Below are 17345 nucleotides of genomic sequence, written 5' to 3'. Positions count from 1 at the left end.
TGAGGTCTAATGTCATTGCTACAACCATGTATTTTCATTGTTATATGTCATATAGCCATAGTCATGTGGAGTCTTGGTCCATATGGTGCTTCTATTTGTGGAAAGGAAGCATTGTTTGCAATGGAAGCGATCATTATAGCTTGGAGATGGCATGTGCTCAAGGGAAGCATCTATTCACTCTGGTTTACTTCAACCATCATTGTTGGCATTATGGTCTGCTTGGAGGTGTTTATGGTGTACCTCATGCTATACTTTGTTGTTGGGGTTCTTGGCCTCTTGTTATGAGAAGAGAGGTTGATGTTGGATATCGATGTTGCTAATATATGGTTTCTATGAAGACTGTTGGTTGGTGCCTCATGTGGATGTTGCTACATATTGCTGTTTATTTGATGTTGCTCATTGTTGCTTGTATGATTTATTTATGTGCATATTTTTACTACTTATAGAGGTTGTTTTGTTGGATATACTACTCTAAATGTTGATTGGTTTATTTATTTCTTGCTACTGATGTGAGAGGCATAGATGCTTGTTTATTTTCACTACTATTCAACCATGTACACATCAAATGCTCGAGTATTTGTGCTTCTGATTTGGATGCATTATTAGATGGAGTTGACCCTTTTCCATTGATGTCAAAGCAGGAGTGATAAAAGAAGTGATTGGTCTGGAGATTGTGTGTGGTTTCCATCAATGCCAAAGGGAGAGATCGTTGGCATTATGGTGTTCATGGTTCAAGCTAGATAATGTTTGGCATTGGTTTCATGTTGGTAGCTATCTCATGTTGGCATTGATGTCAACCCTAAGTAGCCTAGTTGTTGTATTGATTCCATTCTTGTAGTATGGATGCAGCTGGTTGAATTGGCATTGAGATGGTTATGTTGGCTTTGATGTAAACCTTGTGATGTCAACTTTTTGATGATGTATATTGATAGAAGTATGGTGTTCACAAAGAAATTTTGGTGTGTTGGCATTGATTTCAACCTTGTGTTGGCTTCATATTGCATTGATTTAAACTTTATGATGCCTTGTTATGAATTGATTGGAGGCATTGGAGATGCTGCTACAGGTGATGGACATGTGCTTCATGTTAATGGTTCCTTATGTGTTAGTGCTATTTATTTTCTTGTTCATGACCTAGTGCAGGAACTGGAGGATGAAGTTTTGCAACAGTGTGATGGTCTGATGATGATGATGGAGCTACGCTTTAGTGTGTTACAAATGTATTGCAGCTTGTGTAGGTACCAGAGGAAAGTAGAGGAATTGTTGGAATTAATGTCAACTCTTGATTGTAGGCCTTCAACTGAACTTGGTAGTGGTAATTAGAAAACATGTTTGATATATTTATAGAAGTTTCGTAATTCTTAGGAGTGGGTTGGAGGCATGTACAGGAGCTAGAGAAGGTGACCATTTAGGTGGCAGAGTTTCTGAGCACATGTTTTTGTGTTTTTTCTTATGCTCTTCCCCAACTGATGGGAGATAGGATCATGCATGCGGTTGGAAGGATCCAACTGAAATATGATAGGTTTGTGAGTGTGGTTACAACTGAAATATGCTAGATATGTTGGTGTGGTTGAGGCTTAGAATGAAATTTTCTCCACATTCCTCACGCACTTCCAAATTATTTTGAATTGTATGTTTAGGGAATATTTTAATTTAATGATATAAGGTTGAAATTGGTTGAGAAAGTACTCTAGTAAGTGTGAACACATTTAGTGCACAAGTAGTACTGATAGTGGTTGGATTTTGTCAACTTTTCACACTCTTGAACCTAGTCCAAAATTGCAATTCACTCTGCTTGTTTTATATTCTTCACTTTGGAGCTGAGTGATAGTTTGTTCAATGTAGTAGCGAGTGAGAGTGTGGTTGAAAGAGCTACAGAAGAGGAGAATGCTTTATACATAATAGAGTGTGGAGATACATCAGTGTATGAGTGAAGATTGCCACAAAATGAGTAGATTTGAAGCATGTTGCAGAATATATCAGATTTATAGTTGTTGGAGTAGAGATTGTGTTGAGAGCATTGATGATGGTTGTGAGTTTTTCTACTGGTGATTATACTATGCATATTTGATTATTGTATTGTGGTTACTATTTTCTTAAGTAGATTGCATGTTTTTTTGTGGTGTTTTTGATCAGTTGTTGTAGAGAGTATTGTTGCTGAGATCATATTGAAGAGATGAATCAAGTTGAGTAGAGAGTGTTGAGATCCAATCTGAAAATATATGAAACGACACCCACATAGAGTAGAGGAGAAGTGTCTTCATGAGAGTGGAGTAGTGATTCCATATCATTGGTGAAAAGGAATAGTTTCTCCATCGAATTAAAGTTGGATAGTCCAAATGGAGTTGGATGAGGATCATTGATCATGGTGGCTTTCAGTAGATGGTTGTCTATAGATCCGTGTGAGAACATAGCCTTTTGAGCTAATCAATAGAATTGAGTCTTTTGGATGATGGGGGTCAGCTTATAATATATGAGGTCAAGTATATTGGCTGATGGGAGGCTGATGGGAGTTAGCTATCTACGTAAAATACCAATTGCTTGACATAATAGAGATTTAGAGTAACGTAACAACAACAAGGGTGATGTTTATCCTGAAAGGGTTTCCACTGATATCTTGTGTCTCATGTGTGATGACGCGCTTGTGCTTTGATTTGTTGTTCATTAATTTTCTCATGGTTTTTCTAGTTTTAGCTGCTTACATGGTTATATGTTTATTATTTAGTCACATGCATTGACTGCTAATATATTATGATATGCTGCAATAACATGTGTGATCCATTTGAGAAGTTAAAATTGGTAAAAATTGTATATATATCACACTACTGATTCACACCCCCTCTCAGTGGTACTCAAGGTTTCCAACACATCCATGATATCCATACATACATTTCATAATGTAAATAGACATACGTTTCAAAATTTAAAGAATATGATAAAAATGGTTATAATAAAAAGGGTTATTGAGAAATAATTGTTAAATTATGTAATGAAAAAGCTGGGATAACCATTATTTTTTAATAGTTTTAAAAATATATAATGAATACTGTTATCACCCAAAAGATGATCACCTAGCCATTTCTTACTAGGTTGATCAAAATACACCATGTAGGACGGGTTTTTAAACATTAAAACCCACTTTCACCTTAGGAAATAATTTAGTGAACCATTTTCCTAAATTTTTTCTCGTTAAAATCTGAGAAAATCCTATGAGAATAATTAAATAAATAATTATTTATTTAATATTCTCTCAAAATAAATATTAAATCATTATTTAATAATTGTTTCTAATTCAAATTTGACTTAATCACCATAAAGTAATTAATAAATCATTTTTTATTTGTCAATTACTTTAACAATTTACTAAATAGATATTTATTTTATCTTATTTCCATTGGGTTGTTACACTGTTATCTTGTTGTTGTATGTATCTTTCGATTTGCATCATTTGTTACAGGGTTTTAACACTTGTTTTGTAGGTTTAAATAATACCTTAACAATCATTTTTGTTGTTATGGTTTCTTGTCACTAGAAACTTAAGTGAAGCATATTTGGTACACTTGCTAAGAAACTTCATACTAATAATTAGGGTTGGAGTAAGAGTAAAATTGGGAAGGTTTGAATAAATAACCTAGTTATAATGGTATTGAAGTATTTGGATAATATGAATGGTGAAGGTGAGGATAGTTGTTCCAAATCTATTGTCTCCAATGTCATAATGTGCATGGATCAACACCATGAATGATGTTAACCACAAAATGAGGAACATTATCACTCATTTTCTTACTCCTAAGCTCCAATGCATCTCCAACGTTGGTTCAACATTTCAGTAACCTACTAATACAACTTCAATCCTTCTCTTAGATGTGGTAAACCAATTTTAATTAATTAACATTTGTGATAGGTTTGATATGGAAAAGAACAAAACAAGGAACGTTGTCACTCCTTTTCTTAGTCACAAGCTCCAACACATCTACAAAGTTGGTTGAGCATTTCAGTAACCTATTGATACAACTTCAATGCATGTCTTAGACATGGAAGAGAAACTTGAATTAATTAAGCTTTGCTATACGTTTATTATGGTAAATATAATTCTAACAATTGAATTTCTTTGTTGATTTTTTGTTTGTTTGTAAGCTTGGCAGGACTACATCTTCATCATGTCCAATATATCACCCCAATCGGGGCGGGGAATTGAACCAATAACTTCACATCAATGAGTACCTTAACAGAGCACCAGATCACCATCTATCCAAGACCCATGGACATCGCTTTGTTTAATTTTTAAAAATAAGATTATTTGGTGAATTTTTCGCATGAAATTCTCACGCATTCAAATTAATTTATTTATAAAAGATCATTTTCTAATATGGTTGAAGGCTGTCCTATTTTGTTGGCATAGGTATCATGGTTATAAAGTCAAATAATGTATCATGGCTATAAGGTCAACTATGTACCAATCTTCTTTGGTTGAAGGTTGTCCTAATTTTCTCACTTAGGTATCATGGTTATAAGGTCGAATATGCAACCATATTTTTTTTCTTTCCAGACACTAAGTTGAAACTTGACATTCTTCTAGAAATAATTATGATGGTATTGTTATAAGAGTATATTGCACCAACTTTGTACCCTAGAAGGTTGAGGTATTTAGAAAAGCTATACACAATATGGATTCGGTCTAATTCATTTGGCCTTCCACTAGCCTCTAGAGCTTCTACAATAGTTACGAAATTAAGAGGTAGGAATACCGATCTTGAATATATTTCATTGCATATAAGGTGAATGTTTTTCTCTATTGCAAAGGACAACGATTCTTCAATGTTTTTCTTTCTAATGTGGTACCCGATGGATTCAAACAAATGGTTACCAATATTCCTTTTACCCTAATATTGCACTGTTGGGATTTATGATATTCTTCTTCAAGTGCAGCAGATGCAACCTGGAAAACGTTGCTTCCATGGCAATGGACTGGGATGATTTCCACGGCAATTCTTCATTTGGGATCTCTAGCTAAATTGCATTAGAAATTAAATTTATTTGTCAATAACTAAATAACTTATCAACATAGTTTATCTTAACAAAATAACTTATCAATTTTAACATATCGGGTGTAAAAGAAATGTAGGAAACGTATCCAATTTTTTTGAATATATTAAAATTAAATTAGTGAATAAATTAAAATACACTAAATAATTAATATATATATATATATATAAAGTCACACATTATTATTTATTTTAAAACAATAAATTTAATATTAAAAATTAAGTAATACATATTCACCATAGCATATGGACGCCTGTCAAAATATCTAACACTTGTAACAACATTTATAGGTTGCAATGGAAGGAAACCACTTTTTGAATATTTTTCTTGCATGAATGCCAACTAATATTTTATGTGTGTTTTCCACGATAGGTCGAAAGTTACCAAGAATATGATCAAAAGTAGCTTGTGCCAGTGATCATTTGAATTCGATTTACCACCTCATAATGTAGCTTGACTATGTTTCTACCATTTTTATTTTCAGTATTAGGGCTATATATCATTATGAATGCTATGGTAGCTTACAACTCAACACCATATCTCAAGCAAGGTCACAAGATTGTTTTGTAACCAAATTCTGTAAAAGAGCTTAATAGGATATGCAATAAACTCTCTCCATGGTCTACTCGTAACATATTGGTGCATCTAGTTGCGTGCAAGATTAGGGTTTAAATGGTTTTATATATATTGTTTAGGTTATTTGAAGGTATGAATGGTGATTTTAAAATATTTCCCTCATGATTTTTATGGGTAAATAAAGGCAATATGTTATCACCAAAAAAATAAACACCTGGCTATTTCTAACTAGGCAGATCGAAATACACCATGTAAGATTAATTTCACCATAGTAAAATCACTTTCACCGTGGGAAATAATTTAGTTAACATTTTTATTAAATTATTTTCTGACTAAAATAAAAAAACCCCATGAGAATAATTGAATAAATAATTATTTATTTAATTTTCTCTATGAATAATCATTAAATCATTGTTTGATCAATATTCCTTGTGACATTTGACTAAATCTCCTAGGAATAATTAAATAAATCACTATTTATTTACTATTCATTATTTCCATTATTGGAATAGTTGTTAAATCAATTTTTAATGATTATTTCAATTTCACACCATTCTTAATCCTAGCGAAATAATTAATAAATAATTTATTTGTTAATTATTTATAATAAAGATATTTTACCATTTTAAATATCTTTTCCCTCTCCAAAAAATATAATAAAGTATTCCTAGAGATTAGATCTTAATTTGGTCAATATAATTTTATTATTATCCATTTTTGAGATTAACTCAATACTTTGTTATAAATAGGATGGTTTTCCATTCGTTCTTCACCATGATCATTATCATCATCACCAATATCGTCTCTTTTCTTTTGAGCTCTCATTTGAGTTCTCCACATTGTTCAGGTTTTTTCACATATTGAGAGAGAAGATCAATTATTGAAGCATCAAGGAAACCAAAGGACCCATCCCACAGAGGGGGCTTTGCAGTCCCTGTTTTATATCGCCTTCACCAAGTGTTATCAATAAAATATTTATTCATTTTAAAGTGTTTCCATTTGGGTTATTGCATTAGATATCTATATTCTTGTTTGCTGTTTTGGATCGTATATGTTATTTTTGTTGTGGGTTTTCCATGTTTTATCACATATATGTAGTGTAAGTGGCCACAAATTGTTGTTAGGGTCACGTGTCACATAGTGACTTAAGTGAAGTGTTTTTGGAAAACCTTCCAAGAAATTTTACGCTAACAAATGATGACTCCAGTCGGGATTTAAGCTACATTTGTTGTCAACAAATGACGACTCCACTGGTGTAATAACAACATTCTTGGGTGACTAAAGATTTAGTAAATTTCATGGTTTTCTACAACTATTTTTAACCTCTCAATTTCTATTTATAGTATTATTTCCTTTTTTGTCAAATTTTCAGATTCTGGTGGTTTTCTTGTTCTTTCCGTATGTCACAAGTACTAATCGAGTAGGAGATGACAAAATCTATGTGAGATATGATGATTGAGAGTCCTGAGAGAAAATCACACTTTTCACCCCTAGATCTGCATTCCAGAAACCAATTTTTAGCCCAAAAACTGCATTTTCCATTGTTTCAGGTCAGTACATGCGTTTTGAATTTTTTATGGAAATGTTTCAGAAAATTTTCAGATTTTCCAAGAGTTCTCTGTGTAGACTGGGAAGATTAATTAATCTTTGTTTTTAGTCTCCCCTAGGCTTATATTCTCTTATTTTTTCTCTTTTAGGAAGGAAAAAGTCCCCCAGAGTTTAAGTACACCTCCACATTGTTAGGAAGAGACTGGCTCAGTGAGGAGTTTATGGTTTCAACATTTTTAGCCATTGATTTTCAGAGTCTGATCCATTACTTTTTAGCAATTTTGGATAGGTTTATTTTACCTTTTCTCCCTTTAGAGTTTGGGTTTTTCCTTTTCCCCCTTAGGATCCCCTTGAGCATCCTAGGTTTTGGAGCTTCACACCTATCCTTTGCAACATTTTTCACCTCTAATTTTTATTGTTTGTCTACACCATTTATAATAGATTAGTGCCTCTAGATCTCAGTCCCTTTGACATTAGGTATTTTAGGAATTTTATGTGTCTTTGAGTAGCTTGTTTTCCCTCTCTTGCTTAGCTGCTTGATAGCCTTTTTGGGTGGGGTTTTGTGTGCTTGATTGGTTGTTTATTTTTCTGTCATTTTCAACATTATTTACAATATTTCAACACTTTATTTTCAGTAGCACATGGCATCATAAAACATGCTCAATTAACTCATCCACTTGACACATTATTTTCACACTCACACCCTAAGCGAACATGAGCTTGATTAACTGCACCAATCCAAGAATTGAAACACTACACCTTAATAATTCAAACTACATAGATTAAGTCCACTTGGGCACCAGGGAAAAATAATCTTTGTAATTTACCTTTAGGATCGGTGGGATAAACTTCCAATAACACCCATTGATCACTTTCATTGAGACATAGAAGTTAACACAATAGCAAGCTTGAAATCATGCACTATCCCATGTCCAAAGAGAGAATACATCATAAACCCAATTCAGAGGGGGTTAGGCTAGGTCATCATATGAGCAGTTCTCCTCAAGGTTACCCAACATGTGGCAGGGAATCTCACGCATTTCTTGACTACGAAGAAGCTCAAGACTCGACCATCCCCATGGGACAAAGGTAACCATAGTGACCAATCTTAGGAAACACCTCCTATAGGATTGACTCTCTACCCTACCATTCTCTAGACAAATCTTCTTGTGGGGATGAGATTCTGTCAAGTAAGAAGTTCTTTGGAAGGCCATATAAAACAATATATTTAGGATTTTTTGAGGATTTAGACCACCTATAGGCTAGAGGTATTTTTCTTTGATAGGACATGTTTTCTTGTATTAGAGTAACATCATTAATATAGTTAGTTTACACTCGGCATCACTACACTAGGTGTTGGCTTGTTATTTGTTGCTATTTTATTCCTATCATCACCCTTTAGTCCTTAGAGTTGCCATTGTCTTCACATAATTGTGCCCCTTAGGTGTTTGTGATGGAGACTTCGAGGCCTTCACCTTTAGTTCTAGTTAGGACATATTATTCCTCCCCGTCGAGTTAGAGTACATCCTCCCAGTCCTCCATCGAGTCATCATTCTGACTCTGATTCTACTGATTCATCCAGTTATTGTTTTTTTTCTGCGTCTTCTCAACCCCATAGCACCACCATTTCAGGCACTAACATGGGTGTGAGAAACTAAGGCGGTAAACCAAGTACCAACCAGGGTAGCCCCACCAACGGAACCCCCATCGGTGTGGTCACTCCTCCTCCATTGCTTCCTTTTATGGCTAGTTTAAGTCTCCCTGATTTCAACCAACTCATCAAGGATCCTCTTCTCCACGATCCTAATTGTCCAGCTATGCCTACTAAACTCCCTTTAGACAACCCAATGTTTGAAGTTAATCTTGGATAAGATCCCACTAATCATGTTCAATCATTCTATATGTGGTGTTCATCCAATTATATCCCTGAAGACTCCATTCATCTTCATCTCTTCCAAGGTACTCTTACTAGAGCTACTACTAAGTGGTATGTCGATAAACGGAGAGCTGCTCATTCCAATTTTTCAACTTTTTCCAAAGATTTTCTTACCTATTTCTAGTTACCGCTCTATTATTACACGGATATCAAACTATTGACTTCTTTTTGTCAAACTTCTACCACTCACCTATCCGACCATTTTTAGGAATTGTGTAGAAGGAGGAGCATTTATAGAGCTCCTAAATTTGGAGACCACATCTATATGGATTGGTTCCTTAGATTACTTTTGTCCCCCACTGCTAAAGATGTCACATCACACTTCCCCCAGTCTGAGGAATATGTGCTCCAAGTAGACTTAAAATTGGATCTTATCTATGCCTAATCAGATTATTTCTATATTGTCATCCCTAATATGCCTCAGACTGGTGCTGCTAATGCACCGAGGGCACTTTATGTCGCAAATGGAATAGTTGAAACCATTTCACACCCTCAACCATATGCTCCACCTTCGATGAGTTATTTTCAACCTTAGGGAGGGACCAATTCATTTTACATTTATCCCTCACCCAATCTTCCACATGGAAACTCTTATCCAGGTCCTAGCACGTGACACACATATCCCATTCGCATCACCAGATGTCAGGGCTAGTTATTGCACCACCTATTTATCCCAACATTTCCACATCTCATTATTATCCATATGCACCACCTAACACTCTCTCCCCTCCAACACCAGCACCCTAGCCCCCCATGCCTAATCCACCTTGTCCACAAAAACAACCTCCTCCACAAGGTCAAGTGTATGCTCAACAAAGCGAGACCAATCCCCCTGACCCCAAGAAAATGAACAAGGGGAAAGGTAATTAGAACCAAAAATATTAAGGTAATCAAGGTAGCCAGGGTCCACAACTCAATGCACCTCATGGACCCCGAACTAATCCCCCAACCCTGCAACTAGGAAAACAACCCAAGAAAAATAAGGGTCTTCGTACAAAAAAACCTTGTGCCTGTTACGAAATATATGGCCATTATATTCATGAGTGTCCCCTTTTACCTAATATGCATCAAGTATGGGAGCTCAAGAAATTGCTTCTCAGGGACTACAACCCATCACTCCTCCTCCCCCTCTTGCTTCATCTCAATTGATGGTGCTTATTAATCCTTTTCCTCACCAAGGATATCTTGCTTTCCAACCTACACAAGGTCAGGAATCTCTGCCAGTTCCACCATCTGTTCACCATGGTCATCAAATTCTTATGATGAATTCTGAAGAGTTTAATTCTACTCAAGTCAATCTCCAGACTTGACTGCACCAATATGACAAACCACCCGCTAAATCAGTGACCGATTTCGAACCCCAAGTTTCCATTGAGACTATGTTGTCATCCAACGGTACCTTACAGATCCCTCTGCCTAAGGTAGAGGTTATTCCCAATATCCCAAAAGGTCCATTACATTGAAACACTGCTTCCACTAAAGCTGCCCATACCTATAACATAGTAAATGAATTTTCACAATCTCCTACTACCATGTCAATGTTGGAAGTTGTCCAAATGTGCCCATCCCAATGGAAAGATATACTCTCTATTTTGGGTGTTGTGGATCCCCAAGGTGATCATATTATTGTCTTTCACATTGGCAAGTCGGAAAATCCTTCCCTACCTTCATCCATTTCATTTGAAATACCAGTCTCCATTCAAAATGCCACTATTCAACAGTGTATTATAGACGAAGGCGCCTCCACCTATGTGATGATTTCTATTGTTTTGAAGTGACTTAGTTCACTAGACCTGTGCCAATCCACCATCACTCTTTGTGCTTGGGATGGTCATCCCTCACAACCCCTTGGCTTATATTGCAACTATTGTATCATTGTTTCCAATAAGACTATCTCTATTAACATTGAAGTCATTGATGCTCCCTTAGACTATAACATCCTTTTGGGTCATAGTTATACCTATGTTATGTCAGTCATCGCATATGTTGTTCACCTTAAGATGTTATTTCTCCATAATGAAAATATCGTACCTGTCAATCAATTGACATACTATGATCCAAAATCCTATAATTCACCTTAGTCCAACATCTGATTCATGACTGAAAATAAGACTGTCTCATACCTCATCAATGTCTCTCCTGGTATCTACAATGATTCTACTTTTATTAGTGCTTATTATGGTCCACCACCTACTCCTTTTGAGCCAATCTCATCCAGTGTTTTCATGCTCGAAGCATCACGGGACACCCACAAATGATTTAGTATGCCTTCATAGTAGCAAGCCCCTCTACAACCCACTGTTCCCAACTCAACCCAGCCTTCTGGTACTACTCCTTAGGGACCATTTCCTTTTGCTGGTATCTCTCCTGATCCTTTTATGCCCGGAACAGTTCCCCCAGATCTTAACCATCTCGGAGCAGTTCCTCTAGGCCAAGGCCTCCATGTGATTGGAACCATCTAGTTGCTGCCACAGGCCCACCTCCCAGTGACTGCAGTCTTTTTCACCCAATTTTGTGCTAGTGACCCTGACATTCGAGCCACTTTTTCAAGGTTAGGATCAAGACCTCTACCCAGAACTTAATGAAACTCCCAGAAATGATAAATAACATAGAGACAAAACCTTTAACACAAATCTTGATCAAGGACTTAACCTAGCCTAGTCTAACCATGATAGTAATTCCTCCAAAAACATTGATAACATAAGATCTATAGGTCATGAATGCATATTTGAACATAGAGATCTAAAAATTATCTGAGGTTTACCAAGAAGGACAAATTCCCTCTCACAATATCTGTAATAACATCTATTAGGTATTTCATTCAATAACCTTTCATTTATTAATCAAACATTATAATAACCATCACTTGGTGTTGGGTATGGAATCCCCCCAAGGCATGTTTTGGGGCTTAAAGCCCATGTTTTTACCAAGTCCTTTATAAAAGCTCTATGAATTATGGGCGCGGAGTGCGAAGTCATAATAAAGTCACAGGGTTGTCTACCCTTGTTTTTGTAATACAATGTTAGCTTGATAGACCTACCCATGGTCCGCGGACCATGGGATTGTATAAATAGTCTAGCGAGGCTCTAAGTGTAGAAGAGAGAACCTAAAACATAGCTAATAGAATGGAAGCATGATGAGTCCAAGAGATTGAGTCGAAGTTTAAAGTGTGTCTTTGGGTTGTAGAGTAGGAAAAGGCTCTGTAGTTGAGTGCGTAGAGGCCTAGTAGTCCACAGCTGAGTGTTCAAAACCCTGCAGCTAAGTGTGCGGGGTAGGTCAAGTCTGTAACCATTGGAAGAATTAATAAAGATAAGTTTACCATATTTCTGTGTATATTTTCGTGTTTTAATGTATGATTGGGTACAAATTGCAAGTTTACTGTTTATTTTCTTCACGAACTCATATGAATGTGTTGTATAACTAAATATAATGTAAGACATCCATTTACATGAAGATAATTGGGTGGAATAGGAAGATAAGTAAGATCTCAGGTGCGACTTAGGGGAATATCGCAGAGCACTGCTCCAGCAGTGCGGAAGCCCCATAACCCCTAGTTAGGGCTGCATGAAGGCAAGTATATCAGGGTATGAAGGCCCCGAAAGTGCGCAAAGAAACCTGCATAAAGGGACTAACAGTTGGACCAGTTCAACCTCTCAGACATCTCAAGGGTGCAGAAACTTGGTTCCAACACCCCCCCATACTATTTTGGGTGAGACCCTAGTCCACGCTCCACAGACTATTGCTAAAAGGGCCAGTAGTACAGGGATTTGTTTGGCTAATTAACTCTGAACCTAGGTTAGGCCCCAATAAGCCAACACTTGGATCTGTCATAAAACCATACTTATAACCAACATATAACCAAACAAATAAAAATGATAGAGAAAACATTAAAGCCACATAATAAAAAGTATATTTAGTCATAAAATACAATGAAGAACTTAGCTCTTATTGACATATGAGAAAGAAACCAAGTCAAGGGCTTCCAAGTACCACCAAACCATAGATTGGGCTAAATGAAATCTTTCAAATCAATCACCCTCGTGCCATATTCCAAGCATGAATGTGGATCTCATTGGATAAACCAATGCATAAAGAAATAAGGGAATCCATAGGTTAAACCACCTCCACCCTCACGCTACCCTGTTCTCACCTAAAGCAGTCCCAAGATCACAAAACCAAACAGCTTGGATGCCTTATAATTCTTTCACCATCCCTTGAGGAATTTCCTTTCTCCACCCACCTATTGAGGGATTCCAGGAGAAAACCATCTCCACCCCAAACCCTTGGAATTTTCCTAGGACTACCACACCTAGATCTAAAACCTTTCGACAATCCAAAGCTCAACCAAGAATGAATCCCATCACACTATGGCTATCCAGAAATGGAAAGGTAAGGCTAAAACCACTGTTGAAACTTGACAAAACCCATTCCAAGGACAAAAAATGAACCAAATACTGACATGCATATACCATGCATGCCAAAACTAGCTAGGAAATCATACATGAAACCTATTACCTACAAGTATTCCTGTTGAAGTCACTTGATCCAACCTTTCATTGCTTGATCCTTTCTTTCCTTTTATTTCCTTTTCTTTCCTTTTCCCTCCTTGTCCTTCCTTTACTTTCCTTTGTTATCCTTATCCTTCCTTTGATTTATTTCTTTCCTTGTCCTCTTGGTGCCCTTCTCCTCTTTGATACTAATTCCAAAACAAAAATGAGAAAAGGCCCTAAACTCATGCTCTGAATCAGTTTTATCATTGATGCCTCTAATTTCTTCAATTTTCCTTCAATTTCCTCCTCACATGAAATATGTGATATTTCACCTCCCTTTTCTCCCATTTTCCTTTATTTTCATAAATAAAATTCCAATTTCCCCTTAGCCATAATAAACAACAAGTGATGCCCACTAGGATGATCTTCCCAACATTCAAGTTGGAATACATGTCCCATGATGTTGGTCTTATTTTACCTTTATTAACTTCATTACATGAAATTTTAACCGTGGGTTTGTACAATGGTATCACCTTTTCACCCATGGAATTTGTGTTAAACTTTCTATGAGTTAAGTGGGTGAAATCTCTATGTGATCGAGATCAACAATTGATATCGATTGAGGGGTACTCCGTGTTGGGTGTGGAGCCTGATTATCTTCTTTATTCAGAGGTATCACATTGGACCCCGTTTCTTAATGTGGTGGAAATGCCTCCTATTTATGTGTGCTGCTAGGGTTTTTAATGGGAGAATTTATGTTTAATTTAAGGCTTTTTCCCCTAGAAGGCAACCCCTTGCTATATATGAGGGAATTTCATTGCGGCTTTGTAGATGTGTATTCTGAGCGAGAAAGAGAGAGGAGATTATGTGAGAGTGAAGAGGGAATTACAATAGATCTTATGTAGGTTATATCTCTTCATTTTGTTGGATAATATAAAAGGAAGGAGTGGTTGTTTCTCCATGGACGTAGCCCAAATTGGGTGAACCACGTATATTTGTGTCTCTTGTTTTATGTGTTTTCTATGTTTATATTTCTGCAATATTTTATGTGTTCCATTGCTCTATAATATATAATTTTCTAACTCTCCTTCTTGATCATCGTTTAAAGGGAAGGGTGGTTATAGTTGGGATTAGTTCCAATCCTCCCATATCTGATAAATAGTTGTGAAAAATTATGGAGCCCCCTCTTTCTCATATTTGATACCACCGGTAAGGGCCCACAATATTGTTGGTTTGGTTGAAGTGGTTTCCATCCAAGTCTCACCATGATTCCAATGTGGAAACCCTTCCCATTAGCAAACCTCCCACAACTAATTTGTGTATCATGTTAGTTTGTAGATGGTGGGCATGTCCAATAGTGGTCGCTTTGGCAAGGACCATGAAGTGATGATGTGTTTGTGCCACCAAGGCTAGATGGAGCCGATGTGGTTCCCTTGTGATAACATAGATTCCTTTAATAAGAAAAAACTTCTAAAAATCATAACATTTGATATGGGACTTAGATTGAGATAAATTTATATCACTGGAAATCTCTCAGTAAGTTGATCAAAATGTGGTATCATAATTAAATTATGTATACCTGAAAAAATGACATTTTTGGCTAACTTTATCTTCATAATAAATCTTGGAGGTTGGGTTAAAATAAAAAAGTAGCACTCCCACAACCTAAGATGGCATCAAGGGGTGGGAGGTGGTCACATAGTGGTATAAGAACAAAGTTTCAACACTGGAATTGAAGAGGCTCATGCACAAATGATAGAATTTAATATGACAATTTAATCATTGAATATGCTAATTTTTGGTTTATACTTGATGTGATTTATAACCTTGATAGAATATTAATATGTTTTTTTCTCTAACATGTATAATTGACATGGTTTTGATTTGTGAACATCATAATATTAGCATTCTTAATTTTAACAGACCAATGTGATACATTACTATATTCATGCAAGATTTAGCTAAAAAATCTGTGTCTATGATAGCACATAAGAAGACACTAATTCAAAAAATAAATAGAGGAATGAACTGAAAAATGGTATAGTACACCATGGATAGATCCCATCATAACTAAGAAGAGGACTTAATTGGGAAGAGGTTAAAGGAAAATTCTCCTGATTAGATGGATACCCTTAAACATTTAAGTGATGAATTGAGAGGTTGCATGGTAGATAATCATAAAAAGGTCATAAGAGAACAAGAAAGGCAAGAAGAGGTGAATGCATTGATTTTGCATATCTGATTAGATATGCAAATATAAAATCAACATGAGCTTGGTTCCAAGTATCTAGGTAGGCACAAATCTAAGTAATGCCCATTGGAGGTCTAAAATAAAGAATTGGAAACAAATATGGTAGAAGGGAGAAAGTCAACAAAAAGGCATAGGCAAGTGAAGACACATTGAGAGGAGAAATCTCACTCAACACTATTTAAAGAGAGGCAAGAATCCATGACCATTTGTCTAGTGTTGCAACTAGAATCCACCACCAACAAAGGAGAAGTGAGAAGAGCTCAATGCCTAAATAGTTTAAGAACGCAAATACCCCTACCTTTTATGGAGAAATAAAGAAAGTTGAAGAGGTAGAAACCTAGGTATTGGGAATGAAGAAATACTTCAACATCCGTGATTAGTCTAAAAACAACTAGAATGGCTATTTTCAACTTGAAGGGGAATTTTGATATATGGTGGGAATACTTGAGAAATGTTAAGGGAATTAGATAAAATGAACTATCATGGAGGACATTTAAAAAACCTTTTTGTGAGAAGTACTTGTCTGAGAGGTAGTATGACAACAAAATTAAAGAGTTACATGAATATAAGCTAGGTAATATTACCTTGGATGCGTGTACCAAAATATTTTTGGATATATTGAGGTATTTTCCATATATTAAGGACAATAAGGTGAATATATAGAGATACCTATGCGAGTTACTACATTCCTATCAAGATAGGATTGAGCCCAATGAGCCAAGGGCACTGGAGGAACCATCATAAAAGATAAGTATTTATATGATCATTATAAGCATAGGGTTGGATTCCGATTAGACTAGAACAAGAAGGATAGAAGCAGTTTCAAAAGAAAAGCACCAAATTTCTTAGGACATAAGAAAGGAGGGAAAATTGTTAAGTTCACCACTCTTTACAAGGGTGAATTCCAATGGAATTTCATTGTTACCGGTAGAGACCAGCATTTCATTGTTACCAGTAGAGACCAGCCTGCTAAATCATTGAGAGAAGAGATTGAGGAGTCCAAGGGAAGGTTGTTACAAAGTTGGGGATGTGGAGAGAACAAAAAGTAGAGCGATTGTCCTCTCGAACAAAAAAATTGCAAGAAGTTGTATAATTTCCAAGAAGCAGTGATGGTGAAAGATGTATCTCATAGAATAGCTCAAATTTACGTGAGATTGGAGAATAGGTAAGAAGATCATCAAGCCTTGGTGACTGTGATGGAAGGTATGCCTATCAACTAGCCTATTTCAATTTAATTGATATTGGTTCTAGTTTTAGCTATATTAGCCCAATTGTTGTAGATATATAGAATTTTCAAAGAAAGCTCCATGCAAAGTTGTGGCTGCTCCAACCCGCCACTAGAGAAAAAAATCGGCTAATATAATTTGTGGAATCATGACCACTCAAGTTAGGCAAGATGGCCTCAAAAACTACCCTCAACATACTAACGTTGGGATAATATGGCACTTTATTTAGCATGGATGGGCTAGTAGCCCACTGAACCAAGGTGCACTAATAT

The 17345-nt window shown here is 36.1% G+C and overlaps 1 pseudogene; it reads left to right on the top strand.

Annotated features, from left to right (window-relative positions):
* The first annotated feature begins 936 nt into the window (after positions 1 to 936).
* LOC149250899 (ubiquitin-conjugating enzyme E2 22-like) overlaps positions 937 to 17345 on the top strand; it is a 99962-nt pseudogene continuing 83553 nt past the window's right edge.

Source organism: Pinus tabuliformis, chromosome 7, assembly GCF_031772625.1.
Source record: "Pinus tabuliformis cultivar Carrire ecotype Pingquan chromosome 7, CPIR1, whole genome shotgun sequence".
NCBI lineage: Eukaryota > Viridiplantae > Streptophyta > Pinopsida > Pinales > Pinaceae > Pinus > Pinus tabuliformis.
This window is presented reverse-complemented; position numbering and strand designations above follow the sequence as displayed.